This window comes from Pelodiscus sinensis, unplaced genomic scaffold, assembly GCF_049634645.1.
Source record: "Pelodiscus sinensis isolate JC-2024 unplaced genomic scaffold, ASM4963464v1 ctg70, whole genome shotgun sequence".
Taxonomy (NCBI): Eukaryota; Metazoa; Chordata; order Testudines; family Trionychidae; genus Pelodiscus; species Pelodiscus sinensis.
In genome coordinates, this window is record NW_027466028.1 from 535106 (window position 1) to 554376 (window position 19271).

The 19271-nt window shown below is 50.6% G+C and overlaps 1 protein-coding gene across 1 annotated transcript in view; it reads right to left on the minus strand.

Moving 5' to 3' along the window:
- HDAC5 (histone deacetylase 5) overlaps positions 1 to 17356 on the minus strand; it is a 152610-nt gene extending 135254 nt beyond the window's left edge. Inside the window, exon 1 of the mRNA XM_075918431.1 lies at positions 16975 to 17356. The gene's annotated coding sequence lies outside the window, so the exon portion shown is untranslated. The remainder of the gene's footprint in view (positions 1 to 16974) is intronic.
- Positions 17357 to 19271: the final 1915 nt, after the last annotated feature.

Here is a 19271-nt window from a genome sequence, read left to right on the forward strand (position 1 = left end):
GCAACAGGGGTTGGTCCTGGACCTGAAGTGCGCCAGGACTGAGCCAGGCTGCTGGCTAGCCTGCTAAAACATGTACTGGCGGGTGGGAGGAGGGAAATGCCTGTAGTCTATGGCATTAACCTATAAGCTTTTGCTCATCGGTTAACTGACTAGACTATTACATCCCTAGTCTGGAGAGGGGAACATGCACGTCCTCACGTGCCACTAGATACACGGGGTGTGATGGCTGTGCCTACACTTAAAGCACTGGAGGGGCGCAGCTGACGTCTAAGCAGCAGGAATATGGCACCTGCTTGTCTGCAGTGTTCCCTGGGAGGATTCGTTGAGAAGGGCGGCACGTTCAGAAGAGATCGTCATCCACAGGCGTTCAGGGCATGGTGGATGCCCCAGTTTTGGAAGGGGGGACTGCCCACATCTGGTGCTCGGTGTAGTGGCTGTTGGAAGTTTGAGGCCTATAAAAATCTGGCTCCATGGGACTGCAAAGCATCTGGAAGATCAAAATGGAGGTGTCTTTAGTTTCATTAATACCTGTGTGTACTGCCTTGGCAGGCAGTCCCAGTGGGGTGCCACAACCCCAGTGTGCTAAGTGCTGTACAAACACAGACCCAGAAGACATGCCCCATGGAGCTTACATCCAGGTGTCTGACAGATGGACAGGGACAGGCAGGGGAGCACAAGGAAACAATGAGACAATGTGGTCTAGTACCAGAATACTTAGTCCTGCCTCAGCTTGAAGCAGGGACTCTTCCAGCCCTATCTTTGTGGGATTCTACCAGCAGGAACTTGTTCAGGCTTTTTCTGTGTCCTGCTCCTTTAAATCTTGCTCCATGTCTTGCAGTAGGTTCCATGTGCCCAAGCAATAAAAGGCAGTGGAAATCTTTCCTTAAACAGGCTCGAAGTTTAGTGATGCAGGCCAAGATTTGTTTCTGCAGTCGGCTCGAGTGGCCATCGCAGGCCAGCTGAGAATGCCCTAGCTGGCGGGGGAGCTCTCCCCTGGCAGAAAGTAGCACCAGCTACCCACACAGAGGTCTGTGGTCCCAAACATCAGCCTTGAAGGCCCCTTTAGATGGTTGGAGTGCCTCAAGATTTAAGAACAATCTGGCTCCAAGAATCTGGGAAGGGCTATAAACCCTCATGCTTCAGGGTTTGGTGCGGACAGGAGGCAATGTTTCCTGGGGTCAGTTATCCCACAATTGCCTCTTCCAGGGGTTCTCACAGCCACTGTCATGGGACTGGATGGACGCTGGGCTGGATTCCCCATGGTAATGCCCATGTTCCTATGCAATAGAGTCTAGTAATGTTATTTTGAAGGCCAGCGCTCAGCAGTGCCCTGACAGGTTCAGCTATCATGGCGGGCGAACTGCCACCGGGGCCAAACTCTCTGCTGTGTCAGTTGATGCAGTCCGTGGAGCAGTGCACACCAGGAGTGAGTCTGGCCCGGTGGAGCACGGTTGTAAGGCTGGAGGGGGGGAGGCCTGAGAATGCAAACCATAAGCCAGTGATTTCAGCTGGAGGTTTGGCCCTGAGTTTTGGCTCTTCATTCCCCAAGTGGGTCTCTCTCCCCGCCACCCCGATTAACATCGGTAGTAAAAACAAAGCAAGCCCTGAGCTGCACCACAGGACCCATGAACACACCATTCCTACCCAGCCTGGCTAATCGCCACTGATGGGCCTGTCCTCCATGAATCTATCTAGCTCTTTTCTGAACGCTGTTCAAGTTCTGGCCTTCCCCACATCCTCTGGCAACCCCTGCCTGGGGGCTCGCTCTGCCTGGGGTGCACCAGAGGTTCATTTCCTGCGGGTTGCAATGCTTTGCTCTGGGTAGGGTGCTGGGTGGTGCTGGTGGCCTGTGATATGTGGAAGGTCAGATGGTCCCTTCTGGCCAGAGCCATCCTGGCGATTGGATGGTTTGGGCAGCTGCCCTGGACTCCGCACTTTGGGGGATCCTGCAGTGCCCAAGGCGGCCTGGGGAGGAGCATGGCACCAGCAGCAGGTGCTGGGTACACCCTTGCATGCACTGGTGGTGGTGGGCATGGTGGGAAGTGGAGCGACCCAGCCTGCTCCCAGCTCCGCTTCATCACAGCCTGCTCTCTGGGCTCCCGAAAGACACTGGACATAATCCCAAGCGAGAGTGGGGGGGGGGGGGGATGAGGGGCCCAAAGCGTGTGAGGTGGAGTTTCTGTGAGCAGGCTGCAAATCTGAGGCTGGCAGATGCTTCTCAAATGTTTCTGAAATGTGCTGGGGAAAATATCAACTGGTTGGCCCCATTCCAGTGTCAATGCTACACACCACAGTCTCTGTTCTCTGTGAAATCCCAGGTAGCTTTTCTTTCTGCTGGCGTTGCCAGGACAGAGAGACTCTCTGTCCACAACTTACTGTGGTAATGACACCAAATCTGCCAGTGTGCGCCCTAGGCCACACGGGAACCCGCCCCACCAGCTTACTGTTGGTAGTAAAATGGGACAGAACGGGTTAAATAGTCAGAAAATATAAGGCTTGCAAGACAAAGAATCTAGCAACTTCCTCCAAGGCCTGTCTTCATATTCCATGCACAAGCTGCTAAACTTTCCTCTCCAGCCTCATGTCCCCAGGCCAACTTGTAACACAGACCCAGCCCTGTTGAAATCAGTGGGAAACTTGCAGTTTTTCCCCATGGGAGCAGCAGAACCAGCTCCATTCTTTGCAAAGGGCAGAGGGGAGTGGTCTGAAGTAATGTGGGAGGAGTGCCTGCAAAATGGGAGGAGCCACGAGGTGATAGCTGACCCCGCTACCACTAGCCCACTGGTGCATGGAGCCCTAAGCGCAGGATGAAACATAAGAACACAAGAACGGCCAGATTGGAACAGACCAAAGGTCCATCCAGCCCTGTGTCCTGCCTTCTGACAGTGGCAGATGCCAGGTGCCCCAGAGGGAATGAACAGAACAGGGAGTCATGAAGTGACCCTTCCCCTGTTACCCATTCCCAGCTTCTGGCAAACAGAGGCTAGAGACACCATTCCTACCCATCCTGGCTAATAAGCACTGATGGACCTAACCTCTCTTCTCTTGCTCTTCTTTGAACCCTTTTATAGTTTTGACCTTCACAAAATCCTCAGGCAAGGGGTTCCACAGGTTGACTATGCATTGTGTGACGAAAGGAGGAGGTCACCATGGCGATGCAGCATTTGTTAAGATCTTCTTCACACTTGCAACTGGCCTTGCTCCTTCCAGAACCAACCCACACCTGGACTTTCTAACCCTGTGTGTGTTGGGAATGCAAAACAGGGGGTCCATGGAATGAGACTGAGATGCATTTAGCAATGGTTGCACATCAAAGCAGAGCTCCATCTGATCTAGTGCCCTTTCTCCAGCTCCAGCCACTTCATAGGAAGATATAGGAACTAGTGCAGGTGTTTGACACCAGGGAGGAATGTGAAGGCCAGCAGCAAGGGTGATGGGAACTATAGCTGGGATGAAATAAGGCTTCCCCCCATCCTGCCCTGGCTTTGGGCCTCAACTCAAAGCTGGAGTTAAGTCTGTCTTGGACATTGGAAAGCCTGAGCACCCATCGACTTCAGCACCCTTGAAAAATCAGGGTGTGAGCTGCTCCAGAATTGCAATACCTGAAATCAGTGGCTACTTATGACAATCTGGGCCCTGATTCAGTTTTCTTAATGCTAGTCACTTTGCATGGTGCTTTGAGATCAATGGTGGAACAGTGTGGAGTAACTGCCAAGTGTTTTCACTGAGCTGCAGCGCAGATCCTAAGCATTAGGGCTGTCAAGCAATTACAAAAATTAATTGCCATTAATCGCGCGATGGAAACACGGGATCAGCTGGAGTCCTCAGCTGACCACAGGCTCAGTGCAGCTGCCCCTTTGAAATGCAGCAACTGCGTTTCAAAGGGGCAGCACTGCAGGAGCCCCGGATCAGCTGGAGTCCCCAGCTGACTCTGGCTCCGTGCAGCACTGCCCTTTGGAAAGGCCGCCCTGGCATTTTCAAGGGGTAGCACCGTGGGAGCCCAGGGAGTTCCCAGCTGACCCTGGGCTCCGTGCAGCGCTGCCCCTTTGGGGCACCGAGGCGGCACTTCGAAGGAGCAGCGCACCACTAACACCTGCATTAATCCTGCCCTGCATTAATCACAGGAGTTAACTCAGCTAAATTGACAGCCCTGCTATGCATATAGGGGCTTGGCTAGGGAAACTGGCACCAGTCTGATTACGCTGGGGGTGATAGGCAAGTGAACTCCTGATATAGGTGCACTGCGCTGATACAAACCAGAGCTTGCACTGGTACCACTGACTCGATAAGTTACACTACTCTGCCTTGCACCTTGTGCAAAGCAGGTGTAATGCACTACAAGTGCAGGAACAATCTGCCTCCACTTTGCACTGATGTAAAGCATTGCTCCTAGGGAAGGGTGATGGAAAATGAGGCCTTCGCTTTGCACTGCATTGGTGCAGAAACAAACCCCTCACCAATGCACTCCCGGAGGGGGGGTTGTCCCTCCCCCTAAGTGTGACTAACGCAGGCTGAAGGCTCAGAGGTTGCAAGAAATGCATGACAACATCTGTGGAAGCGATGCCTGCAAAGGGTTAAGCTCAAGAACAGACCAAGGAGAGGAGAAGCAGATGCCAGCAGAGTTTGTGTGAGCAGCACTGAGTCTGCATTAGATATTTACCTTGTGTGTGCGTGTGTGCAGGGGAGGGGGCTGCTTTGGAAGCCCCAGCGGAGGGATGAATCACAAGCCTAAGTTTCAGGTGAGTCATTCATGAACTGTTCCCAAGGACTAGCGGAAGCCCACGTCAGTCCCCTCAAGACGAGTGGAATAATCCAACCCCACGCAATGCAGATATTGCTGAAGAAACTGACAGGAAGAAAATAAAAGGCCCAGGAAAAATGAAATCCTTCCAAGCACAACACCCACCCTACTGCCTACACACTCACACACACACAACACCCCCTCCCCACAACACACGCATGCCCACCCCAAGCCAACATTCACCTCCCAGGCTCCAGATGACTGAAGAAGCATCTGTGTTAGTCATCAGGTCGCAGCCTCCCAACCTGTGCAGGTGTTAAGCTTGTCTGCTGGCCCCTTGTTTTCACCCACCGTGGTACCTGTGAGTCAGGAAAGCAAGGGAGGGAGAGTGGTCTGTGGCAGTGTGCACTGGGTGAGTTTCATCCAGAGATTGAGAGCAGGGCAGGTGGTGGGAGAAGCTGGGCCTAGAGCTTCCAGGCCCGTTATAACTAGCAGGTTTGGGGAGATGTTGGCCTGTTCTGCTTTTCACATTCCTTTCCTTGTCCTTTGCTGCTGCCATGGGTTATCCCGGCAGCTGTGGTCTGGGAGCCGAGGCAGGGAGGAGGGGACCTTGGGGTAGGGGCTAATGGCTTGGCCTTGCTCTGTAGGAACTGCCCTGCTGCCAAATGCACAAAGCTGACTCCTTGCCAAATAGCAAGTCCAGCCAAAGGCCCCAATCCAGGTCCTCATGGTATTCAAAGGGCTGGACCCAGCAAATTTACAAGAGCGCAAAGCTCCACTCCTCCGGCCCCGGGGAATTATCTCCCACCAGGGCAAAGCAACTTTGAGCAGGAGATGGTGCTTCTTCGGGAGCCAGGCCAGCCAGTGCAACACACTCCTGCGGCAGCTAAGGGCTAGCCCAAAGTGCCCCACCTTCCACGCCAAGTCCAAGGAGCGCTGCTCCCACCAGCCTGCCCTAGTGTAAACCCAGATGTTTAAACAACAAAACCCACAAAACCAGAACCCTCCACTCCCCACAGCATTCTCCCTCCCTCGGGGAACAGGATAGGAAAGAGGAGGACAGATGCTCAACATGTTGCTTTAATGCCTGACTGGCCAGTGGGATACTGCATTGGGAAGGGTGGGATGATAGAATCATAGAGCTGGAAGGAACCATGAGAAGTCATCAAGTTCTGTCAGTGCCCACCCAGGGACACAGGGCTTTCAAACGATTAAAAAAAAAAAAGAATTGCAGGTAATTGTGTGATTTTAAAAAATAGTCGCAATTTATTGTAATTTTAATAGCTTCAGAGAGGTAGCTGAGTTAGTCTGTAACTTGAAAAACGTAAAAAACAATGAATAGTCTAGCAGCACCTTTAAGACAGCTGGACTATTTGTTGTTTTTTACGCTTTTGTAATTTTAATGTCACCATTAAATAAGAAGAGCATACCAGTTGACATGTATTTTAAATATTTTTGGATTTTTTTTTACATTGCCAACTATATTGATTTCAATCACAACACAGACTATAAAGTGTACAGTGCTCACTTTATATTACTATTTTTATTATAAATATTTGCACTTTAAAAAAAATAAACAGAAGAAATAGAATTTTTCAGGTCACCTCATGCAAGTATTCTAGCGCAATCTCTTTACTATGAAGGTGCAACTTACAAATGTACAAGTATTATTTTTAGATCTGTCAATCATGGTTAACGCATGTAATGAATGTGTTTTTTAAAATGAGCATTAATTGAACACTCCTCTGTTTTGACTCTATGCTTGCTGTATTTCATTACTGGGTGGACACTGGCACAGTTCTACCGTGCTCTTGTGATCTCATGATTAAATACAAGAAAATGGCAATGGAACAAAGGAGCAAAAGTTCAGGTCTTTTGGATGACAAGTTTATGTTTAAAAAAACTTCTGATTTGTTCTCTGGATAAGAAGCTGGTTACCTGTAGCTACTTCAAGGCTGAATGCCAATACCATCAAAATGCAGGACAATGTAGCACTTTAAAGACTAACAAGATGGTTTATTAGATGATGAGCTTTCGTGGGCCAGACCCACTTCCTCAGATCAAATAGTGGAAGAAAATAGTCACAACCATATATACCAAAGGATGCAATTAAAAAAAAGTGAACACATATGAAAAGGACAAATCACATTTCAGAACAGGAGGTGGGTGCAGGGGGGGAGGGGAAGGAAGGAAGGTAAGTGTTTGTGAATTGATGATATTAGAGGTGGGGAGAGTGGGATGTCTGTGAGCTAATGGTATTAGAGGTGATAATTGGGGAAGCTATCTTGGTAATGGGTAAGATAGTTTGAGTGTTTGTTCATTTCTTCCCGGAGAGTGTCGAATTTTAACATGAATGACAGTTCAGAGGATTCCCTTTCAAGTGCAGATGTAAAAGGTCTTTGTAGCAGAATGCAGGTGGTTAAGTCATTGAGAGAGTGTCCTTTCTGGTTAAAATGGCAAGAAACTGTTTTCTCTTTGTGATCTTGTCTGATATCTGTTTTGTGGGCATTAATCCTTTGGCGAAGTGTCTGAGATGTTTGTCCAATGTACATAGCAGACGGACACTTTCGGCACATGATAGCATAAATGATATTTCTGGATGCACAGGAATATGTGTTCTTAATCTTATAACTCACTCGGTTAGGTCCAATAATGGTATCAGCAGAATGAATATGTGGATAAAGCTGGCAACGGGGTTTGTTGCAAGGGAAGGTACCAGGGTTGGTATTAGTGTGGTATGTCCTGTGGTGGTTGGTAAGAATCATCTTGAGGTTAGGTGGTTGTCTATAGGAGACTATGGATCTCTCTTTCTGCCCCACGTCCCCCACAAACTGGATACAATTTTGTGGTGACCTTGAGGCTTTTTTTTGCCGCCTCTGCCTCCGAGAATATTTCCAAACCACCAATGAACATCAATCTGACCTACCAGATCCCCCCTATCAACACCAAAGGAAAAATAATTCTATATGGACTCCCCCTGACGGTCGGAATTACAATCTGGATTTCTATATACAAAGCTTCTGCAACAACGCACAGACTGACATTATTTGCAAACGACAACAAGCGACACACAATCTTAGCCACGCTGAACACCATGCCATCCAGAGTCTCAAAAACAACCTGGACATTATAATCAAACCAGCTGACAAAGGGGGTGCTGTGGTCATTATGAAGAAGGCCGACTATAACCAGGAGGCAACCAGACAACTCTCGAATACCACATTTTACAAACCTCTCCCCTCTGATCCCACCTTGGAATACTAAAAGAAACTACACTATCTCCTTAAAAGCCTCCCCACAGCTACTCGGGAACAAATCCACACAGAAACACCTTCTGACCCCCGACCAGGATTGTTCTATCTGCTTCCCAAGATCCATAAACCTGGGCACCCCAGACGTCCCATCATCTCTGGTATTGGCACACTCACTACTGGTCTATCCAGCTATGTAGACACTCTTCTCAAACCCTTCGCAACCAACACCCCCAGCTATCTCTGAGACACTACTGACTTCCTAAGGAAACTACAAAACATCGATAACCTCCCCAATAACACCATCCTTGCCAGCATGGATGTAGAAGCTCTATATACCAACATCCCACATGAAGACGGATTACAAGCAATTAGAAACACTATCCCAGAGGACACCACTGCCAACCTGATAGCAGACCTATGTAACTTTGTTCTCACCCACAATTATTTCCAGTTTGAGAACAACTTATACCTCCAGATCAGCGGCACAGCCATGGGTACACGCATGGCCCCACAGTATGCTAACATCTTTATGGCTGACCTAGAACAACGTTTCCTCAACTCCCGTCCCCTTTCACCCCTTCTCTACCTACGGTACATCGATGACATCTTTATGATCTGGACACATGGCCAAGAAACACTGGAGATATTCCACAGAGATTTCAACAACCTACACCCCACCATCAACCTCAGCCTGGACCATTCTTCACGAGAGATCCACTTCCTGGACACCACAGTACAAATCAACAATGGAAAATTAGACACCACTCTCTACAGAAAACCCACCGACTCATACAGTTACCTACATGCTTCCAGCTCCCATCCAGAACACACCACACGATCCATCGTCTATAGCCAAGCCCTTCAATACAACCACATCTGCTCTAATCCCACTGACAGAGACCAGAAGCTTCAGGATCTCTACCAAGCATTTATAAACCTCAACTACCCACCCGGAGAAATAAAAAAGCAAATTGAAAGAGCCAGACGAATACCTAGAAACCATCTACTTCAAGACAGACCCAAGAAAACCAACAATAGAACACCACTTCTCATCACCTACAACCCCCAACTTAAACCTGTCCAACACATTATCAATAAACTACAGGCTATACTGGAACAGGATACCATACTCAAAGAGGCTCTGGGAGACAGACCCATAGTCTCCTATAGACAACCACCTAACCTCAAGATGATTCTTACCAACCACCACAGGACATACCACACTAATACCAACCCTGGTACCTTCCCTTGCAACAAACCCCGTTGCCAGCTTTATCCACATATTCATTCTGCTGATACCATTATTGGACCTAACCGAGTGAGTTATAAGATTAAGAACACATATTCCTGCGCATCCAGAAATATCATTTATGCTATCATGTGCCGAAAGTGTCCGTCTGCTATGTACATTGGACAAACATCTCAGACACTTCGCCAAAGGATTAATGCCCACAAAACAGATATCAGACAAGATCACAAAGAAAAAACAGTTTCTTGCCATTTTAACCAGAAAGGACACTCTCTCAATGACTTAACCACCTGCATTCTGCTACAAAGACCTTTTACATCTGCACTTGAAAGGGAATCCTCTGAACTGTCATTCATGTTAAAATTCGACACTCTCCGGGAAGAAATGAACAAACACTCAAACTATCTTACCCATTACCAAGATAGCTTCCCCAATTATCACCTCTAATACCATTAGCTCACAGACATCCCACTCTCCCCACCTCTAATATCATCAATTCACAAACACTTACCTTCCTTCCTTCCCCTCCCCCCCTGCACCCACCTCCTGTTCTGAAATGTGATTTGTCCTTTTCATATGTGTTCACTTTTTTTTAATTGCATCCTTTGGTATATATGGTTGTGACTATTTTCTTCCACTATTTGATCTGAGGAAGAGGGTCTGGCCCACGAAAGCTCATCATCTAATAAACCATCTTGTTAGTCTTTAAAGTGCTACATTGTCCTGCATTTTGCTTCAGCTACCCCAGACTAACATGGCTACATTTCTATCACTAATACCATCAAAGTACTTCAAGTCTGTAGTACCACCTACATGCTAAACATGCTTGTACCTGCTACTCTTGTGCTACTAACCCACCGACAGCAAACGAATGCTGCAAGCCATGACAGAGTGGCTACATCTAGACTGGCATGATTTTCCGCAAATGCTTTTAATGGAAAAGTTTTCCGTTAAAAGCATTTGCGGAAAAGAGCTTCTAGATTGGCACGGACGCTTTTCTGCAAAAGCACTTTTTGTGGAAAAGCGTCCGTGCCAATCTAGACGCGCTTTTGCGCAAAATAAATCTGAGCTGTCTACACTGGCCCTTTTGTGCAAAAGCTTTTGCGCAAAAGGACTTTTGCCCGAACGGGAGCAGCATAGTATTTCCGCAAGAAGCACTGATTTCTTACATGAGATCATCAGTGTTCCTGCGGAAATTCAAGCAGCCAGTGTAGACAGCTGGCAAGTTTTTCCGCAGAAGCAGTTGCTTTTGTGGAACAACTTGCCAGTCTAGACACAGCCAGTGTGTTTACAGAGTTTCAGGATCACTACAAGCTACAGGCGCCAACTCTGGGGTGAAGCACCCACAGGGGGAAACTGATGGGTGCTGAGCACCCACTGGCAGCCCCTCTATTAGTGCTCCCCAACTCCCCAGCACCTCCCACTCTCCAGCAGACCCCCACAGAGCAGCACCTCCCTCTCCCTCCCCAGTACTCTCTCCCATCACCAGGAGGCTCTGGGTGGGAGGGAGGAGAAGCAACCATGTGGTGTGCTCGAGCCTGCCGCTGGGGGGCACAAAGGATTCAAAAGGGAATGCTATTGCGGCAGTGGTTGGAACCCTGGGTCCTTTACATCGCTGCTGGAGTGCTGTGTGCTGCAGAACCAGGTGGCGTGCTCTGGACAGCACTGGGGGTTCACTGCTCTGGCCCAGTCCCCTCCGCCCAAGGCCTGACCCCTTCTGGGAGCACAGAGCTGGCCTCCTTTACCTTGCCTTGGTATACTCAGGGAAGGGGGCAACTGGACGGGAAGAGGTGGGGCAAAGGTAGAGTGGGGGAGGGTTGGGTCCTTGGCAGTTTTGAAAGTTGGTGTTTGTGTGACAAGCCCATGGATCGCACAAGTACAAAAGCGTAACCAATGCTATTGCAAAGTCGGTAGCTTTGTAAACGACAGAGAGCTAAGAGATGGTATTCAAACTGCACCTTGCCCTCCCGAGAAACCTCTGCCTCATGAACACGTGACCTGCAGCACAATGAGAAGACTGCAGAGTTGGAGCTTCTAAAACGCTCTGGCTGATGGTTTGACTGGGAATCACTAGACATCCTTGAGCAATCACAGCTAGCTTAGAGTGATGGCCCACGCGATCGATGCTGCATGGTCACGACAGTCATTTGCTTTAACAGCAACACACACAGAAGGGAGACACTATGTGGAACCATGCGCAGAGTGTTCCTAGGATGTGGCAAAAATGGAATTTTCAAGACTGTTGAATGGACTATTGGTTTTGAGTTCAGTTATGTACAAAAAGATTCTTTGTAAGTTGCATTTTCACAGTCAAGAAGTTGCACAGCAGTACTTGCCTGAGGTGAACTGAAAATCACCTTTTCTGTTGTTTATCTTTTCTACAGAGCAAATATTTGTAATAAAAATAATAATATCAAGCCAGCATTCTACATTTCGCCTTCTGTATTGTAATTGAAATCAATATAGTTGAAACTGTAGAAAAACATACACAAATATTTGTAAAATCTTTCAATCGGTATTCTCTTATAGGATTCCTATTCCGAACTACCTAGTTCGAGCCCCGTGCAGCCGCGCTACATGGGGTTCGAACCAGCGGGGATTTAAAAATGGCGGCTCCCCGCTTATGCAAATGAAGCCCGGGAAATTCAAATCCCGGGCTTCATTTGCAAGTGCGGTATGCCTACATTACCCCGCTAGTTCGAACTAGCGGGGTAGTGTAGACAGGCCCACAGATACCAAGAGATGATAAGACTTGGAATTCATTCAGCCTGGGGTACAATTCTCCAAAGGATCCGAATGACTCAAAAGTGACTTAATGCCAGATTTTCAATGGTATTTGGGCACCTACGATTCTTACGAGCACATAGTGGCATCTTCAAAAGCAACAAAGCAGGTTAGAGGCTAAAATCCCATTGAAACTAAAGAATTAGGCACCTGCCTTGCTTAGGCATGTATGAAAACCCCACTAGGCACCTAGCTGCATCTTTGGGGCTCTAAATACTTTTGAAAACATGTCCCCTAGCACTCAAAGGCACCTAAATACCTTCTAGTTCTGGGCGCCACATTTCAAGAAAGATGTGGAGAAATTGGAAAGGGTACAGAGAAGAGCGACAAGAATGATTAAAGGTTTAGAGAACATGACCCATGAAGCCAGGCTTCATGAACTGGGCTTGTTTAGTTTGGAAAAAAGAAGATTAAGGGGGGACATGATAGCGGTTTTCAAATATCTAAAAGGGTGTCACAAGGAGGAAGGAGAAAATTTGTTCCTCTTGGTTTCTGAGGACAGGACAAGGAGTAATGGGCTTAAAGTGCAGCAGGGGAGGTTTAGATTGGACATTAGGAAAAAATTCCTAACTGTCAGGGTGGTCAAATATTGGAATAAATTGCCAAGGGAGGTGGTGGAATCTCCCTCTCTGGAGATATTTAAGAACAGGTTAGATAGACATCTGTCAGGGATGGTGTAGATGGAGCTTGGTCCTGCCTTGAGGGCAGGGGGCTGGACTCGATGACCTCTTGAGGTCCCTTCCAGTCCTATTATTCTATGATTCTAGGATGGATATAGGCCAGGATGGGCAATCATTTTTGACTGGGGGCCATTTCAGAAATTTTTGAAGTGGCCTGGGCCACCCTGGAAGGGGTTGGACCACAGACCCTGGTTGATCTGGAGCTGAGGGAGCGCGCAGTCTTTGACCCTGTGCCCCTAAGAGAACTGCCAGCTGTTCTGAACAGCTGACTGTTCACTCTAACACCAGTGCCTCTGGCAGTAGAGGAGACGCTGCAAATTCCCTCCTCTGACCCCCAGGACAATCGAGGCCTGGGAGAGAGGCAGCACGTGAAGTCTCTTGCTCTCTGCCCTCACCCTGCAAGGGAGTGCCACGCATAAAGTCAACCACCAGCTGAATAGCAGTGGGGCTGTGTCCAGACTCAAGGGTTTTTTCGAAAAAAGTAGCCTTTTTTCGAAAAAACTTCACTTGAGTCTAGACTACAGTCACGTTCTTTCGAAATTAAATCGAAAGAACGTGGCTTTTCTTTCGACGGCAGTAAACCTAATTTCATGAGGAAGAACGCCTTTTTTCGAAAGTGCTCTTTCGAAAAAAGGCGTTCTTGAAAGCAAACAGGGCTTTTTAGAAAGAGAGCATCCAGACTCTCTCGGTGCTTTCTTTCGAAAATGCGGCTTGCTTTTTCTAAAGTACTGCTTGCAGTCTAGACGCTCTTTTTCGAAAGAGGCTTGCAGTCTAGACGTAGCCTGGGTGATTGACTTTAAGTGCCAAGCCTCTTGCAGGATGGGAGGGGACTTCATGTGCTTCTCCCCCTGCCCTCCCCAGGCCCTGATTGGCCTGGGGGCGGGGGAGCGGCAGGGCCTCCGCAGGACAGGTCAACCTGCTTGGGCTGGATCTAGCCCACTGAGGCCCCTTTGCCTACCCCGACGTAGGTCTTAGGAGCTGAAGTCACTTTTGAAAAAGGACTGTAGGCCTGAATGCGCTTAGTTTATTATTGAATCAATCTATGCCATGCAACCCCTCTTAAACTGGCCAAAGAAGCAGGTGGCCCCAGTTTCATTCAATAGATTCAGTAGCCCACTGCATTAACTTGATGTGATTTGTGTGGGCAGACCAGACCACAGGCACGTGTTCTGATGAATTGCAGCCAAATGTAACAGGGAGAATCCAGGGCACCTATCATCAAAACCTGCAGCATGGGACTCAATCCAATGCTTGTGAATGAAGAGACTCAAGTTGACAACACTGAGAACTGGATCCAAGCCTCCACGTGCCAGTCTAGGTACTAGCACCTGAGAATCATGGGTCCTGGATGATGCAGGAGAGGGTCTGGGGCCCAGTGAATCTGACACATTCTGCCCATTTCTAAACTGAAAGTGATGACCCTGTCTTTGTCAAACAGTACCTCCTTAGTGGCAGACGCATCCATGCCCCTGCTGCAATGTGCTACAGTTTACTACTTGCTATTCCCATGGGGGACTTCCCCCACCAACCTGCCTGTTCCCCTTTGTCTTGGATGAGCAGCAGTCCCCCTCTCCTGGCTGGTCTGGTTCACTACAGCACAGACAGCTGCTATTTCTGTAGAATTATTTATAGACTCCCAGCTTCCCTGCTCAGCATGCGCCAGCCAGGCACAGCTGGAAAGCAAAGATTCAGTGTGCTGTCCCCTCTCCCTTCTGGGCCAACAAGGAAAAAGACGAAGCAGATCTAACTCAAAGCTGGAATGAAAACTAGACATCCACCCAGGCAAGGATTCCAGTTCCTGCTGTCAATATCCCTGTCATGGGACAAAACCTCCCCTTAGCTGCTGGACAGAAGTGGGGTTTTCCATGCTGGAGCGTTGGACGGTCCCAAGGAAATTTCCACAGACTCTTGCCTGGCTTCTACCATGGTGAGTCGAGGTTACACTTGTTGACAGAGACCCAGGCTCTGGAGTAGTTTGCCCTTTTTTAGCCCCCACCAACCAGGCTAGATTTTCCAGAGTGATTGACCCACACTGAGGCACAAAAATAAAGGGCCGAATAGTCCCTGTCTGGGCTCTGAAAAGGCTAGTGGCCAACAGCATCACAACAGAGAGGCTGAGATGCAGGTGGCTTTTAGAGCACTTGGAAAAACTGGCTGCTAAACAGTAAGCTGGTCCTCTCAATGTTAACTGATCTGCCCTACTGGAATTATGAAGGCAGCTGCTGGACTGCATTGTAGAACTTCACAGCCACCCTCAGGATAAAAGGACAGATGGATGAGTAGACAGATGGATGGGCAGATGGTCTATTAGATGGATAGAAAGACAGACATAGGCACAGAGAGCCTGGAAGATGGACAGACAGAAAGACATATACAGGTGGATGAACAGCAAAGGGACAGCAGGGAAGAGAGGGTACTTCAAAGTGGCAGCACTGCACAGCTGATCCTGGGTTCTATGTGACATTGCCCCTTTGAAATGCCACCTCAGCGTTTCAAAGGGGCAGTGCTGCAAGAAGCTGACCCAAAGGGGCAGCGCTGCACAGAGCCCAGGATCAGCTGGGGAATCCCCAGCTGACCCCAGGTTCTGCAGAAATGCCATGCAGAGTCCGGAGTCAGTTGGGGAGTCCCCTGCTGATCCTGGGTTCTGGGAAATGCCGCAGAGTCCCCAGCTGAACCCAGGCTCTGTGTGGCATTTGAAAGCAGCAGCGCAGCATGGAGCTTGGGGACAGCGGGGACTCCATGACGGCACTTCCTAAGGATGTTAAGGACCAGTCGACTATCCAATATGCTAGTTGATTCCTCCCTCCATCCCCCCACCCCCGCTTGCTACCTCAATCAAGCCTGTAGCATCACCAATTGCTCAATGTCCCAGTTTCCTTCTACTAGGAATTACTGACACTAGACTGATTGGTTTGTTTATTTGCTCTCCTGCCACTATTTGCTACACCCACGATTCCCCATTCTTGGTGTAGAAGGAGGGAGTTGTAGATGAGCTGGATGCTATCAGAGTTTTGACTTACGTGAAATCTCTGCTTTAAACTGGGACACTCACAAAATGAGATTTTCCCCATTGACTGTGCATTTGTTCTTAATTTGCAAAATCTAGTTGTATTTGTGTTCACGGTGTAGAAAGAGATTTCACAGGAGTAGTTAAATGTGGCAGGCTGCATCCCCCCCCTCCCCCCCGGCTCAGAGGTAGCCATTTGAGTTCACATACCAGGGAAGTCAGTCACAGGGTCCTAAAGAATTCCAGGAAACTTTGGTTTCTAAGAACGAATTAAGTCGGGTGATTACATCACAAACAGGCAGGTTGGGGTTAGGGTCAGGGAGAGCCCGGGCTCCCCGGTGGACAGGTGCAAACCAGGTGTCACCTGTGCGTGCAGCCAGGCAGCGCCCCCTGTGGCCAGCGGGGACACTGCCCTGTGGGTCCCCGAGCCCCCTCCCCGCCGGTGGGCCAGCGCGGCAGCGCCCCCTGTGGCCAGCGGGGACACTGCCCTGTGGGTCCCCGAGCCGCCTCCCCGCCGGTGGGCCAGCGCGGCAGCGCCCCCTGTGGCCAGCGGGGACACTGCCCTGTGGGTCCCCGAGCCCCCTCCCCGCCGGTGGGCCAGCGCGGCAGCGCCCCCTGTGGCCAGCGGGGACACTGCCCTGTGGGTCCCCGAGCCGCCTCCCCGCCGGTGGGCCAGCGCGGCAGCGCCCCCTGTGGCCAGCGGGGACACTGCCCTGTGGGTCCCCGAGCCCCCTCCCCGCCGGTGGGCCAGCGCGGCAGCGCCCCCTGTGGCCAGCGGGGACACTGCCCTGTGGGTCCCCGAGCCCCCTCCCCGCCGGTGGGCCAGCGCGGCAGCGCCCCCTGTGGCCAGCTAAGACAGCGCACCCCTCACAGCCTGCCTGCCACGTGCCCCAGGCACCCCGCCTGAAGCCCGACAGAGCCTCGGCCTGGAAGCGCCAGGGCGGCCCCGGCCCGCAGGGCGATGGGGCGGAGCAATGCACGATGGGAAATGCAGTGTCGCTGCAGGGCGGTTGCCAGGAGAAGGCGGGGCGCGAGCGGGGACCGCGCGCTGCAGAGGGGCCGGGCTTGCTGGGCGACTTCCCGCTGCCTCGCCCTGCGCACGCTCCGCACTAGCACCAGCCACGCACGGGAGGGGTAGGCTCCAGTGGCCCCTCATCTCATTGGCTTCCCGCCATGCCTGTCAGGCGCTGCCCCAGTCCGTTCCCCACCTTCACTGCTGCCCCGTAGCCAGGCACAGAGCCGTGGCAGTTTTCGCTCACCGTTCCCAGCCGGACTCTTATAGACGCGTACTGCGGCAACATAACTTCCGCTGAGACAGTTTACAGAGGCAACCTAACTTCCGTTCTCTGTTTCCACTTGCCCGCCATTGGGGGGGGGGGGGGGGAGAGCAATCTAACTTCCGGTCATTGGTCCTGGCTGCCCTCCAGTCTATGCCTACTGTGGCAACTTAACTTCCGCTGAGAGAGTTTACTGAGGCAACGTAACTTCCGGTTACTGTGCCCCGTGGGACCCCATGAAAGCTACCCGCAGCACACGACTTCCGTTCCCGTCTCGCGCTCGCAGGTTGGGCAGCGGCGGCCGCCAAGCCTGGCTGAGCCCCTTGCGGCGGGGATTGCTGACGTCACGGCGCGGTCTCTAGGCCGCTCTGCGGCGCAGGCTGGGAGCAGCGGGGGGTCGCTTCTCTCGCGGTGCCCAGGCGGGGAGCTGCCCCGTCTCGCGCTCCGCCCCCTGGCGGGTTCCGCCCCGCCCCGTCTCGCGCTCCGCCCCCTGGCGGGCTCAGCCCCGCCCCCTGCTCCGTCTCGCGCCCCGCCCCCTGGCGGGCTCCGCCCCGCCCCGTCTCGCGCTCCGCCCCCTGGCGGGCTCCGCCCCGCCCCGTCTCGCGCCCCGCCCCCTGGCGGGCTCCGCCCCCTTTGCAGAAGCTCCTAGTTAGTGTGCTGTCCACTGCACGTGCGAACCGCTCCTAGCGGTCCTGGCCGCGTCACTTTGCTTCTACCCAGACATTTTGGTGTTTGCAGAAGCGACAAGGAGCCCGGTGGCACATGCCGGTGTTTGACTGCCCCCCCATCTCACCCGTCTCAATGCCATTATCTAAAGCACTGATGAAGGCGTTGAACAGAAATGTCTCTAGAACTGATCCTTGCAGGACACGCTCAGTCTGTCCTTCTAGCATGACTGTAAACAACTGATAGCGACACCCTGAGCACTGTTTTCCAACCGGTGTTGCACTTGTCTTATTGTACTCCATTTAGGTTACATTAGTATAAAAACTTTGCTAAAATCAAGATATAACATGTCAACCACTTCCCCCTCCCCATCCACAAGGCTTGTTACCTTGTGAAAGCTGTCAGGTTGGTTTGAAATTGTTTGCTACACTAATTAAATAACAGTGATAACTATAAACTCTATGTACTACCCAAAACAACTACAATACTAAGCTTATACAACAAAGAAAATCAAATTATACATACCAACTTACACAGCACATGGAACATTTCAAAGATATTGGTTCAGTTGGGAAGGTCTTGGTTACGCCCGAGAGTCGGGGGAGGTGGCTGGTCGGTTGCTCAGGCTTGCAGCGCTTTAGAGTATACGGGAAGGCACATGCACGGTGGTACGTGTGTTGCGAAGACCTCCTCGAGAGAACTGTGCGATGGGTATATATCCCCAAATCTGCACATCGCTTTCCCGTGCTTGCATATTACCATATATGGCCCAATGGGCACCAAGTGGGGGGTCTGTGTACCAGGGGTTGGGCCGAAACTGTGCAGGTTTCACGCGACCAGGTAAGCCCCGCAGTTCTCATGCCAAGGTGACGGGTGGGAGAGTCTGAGGCTATTTTCCCCTTTTCACACCTTCCCTTTTTCTAAAGGCAATGGTATGCAGGAAGGGTGCGGCCGGTTTCTCCCAAGGAGCCCTGCAGCCCACTATAGCAAGAGCCGCCTGGCCAAACTTTTTACTGGGGGGGGCAGGTTTTTTTTTAACAATAGTCCTGTTATGTAAATTAGGAGAGATTCCAGAAGATTGGAAAAGGATGAATCTAGTGCTGTCAGCCGATGGTCAGGGCAGTGCATGTGTGTGTGTTACACCCGAGTCTTCAACTGCTGAGACACAAGGCCCCGTCGCAGTGGGCAAAGTGAGACTGACGGGCGCCCCGAGGAGTTTAACGTCCGTGTCTTTACCGTTAGGATCGGGATCCCTTCGCAGCGGGCAGCCAACAGGCCGACAGACGCCCCAGAGTTTACGGGGAGAGCCTATTACACCTCAGATTTTGACTGCTAGGATACACAGATAACACAGCCACTACAAAGGACAGGACAGGACAGAAATTACACTAAATTACACAGAAATTACACTAATAAGTCACTTACAGGTACCATAAAACCCTTTTGGTTCTCTGAGCTCTTATTAAATGCATGCAAAATAGACACCTAGCAGGTATAATTCTCACCCCTGCGTTCCAGACTTGGCGTGGCCAGCGTCTTTCAATCCCTTGGGAAGAAGTAGGGCAAGGTTGGGCATCCCACAGACCTCGGGAGTCAATCAATACCTGCCAGCA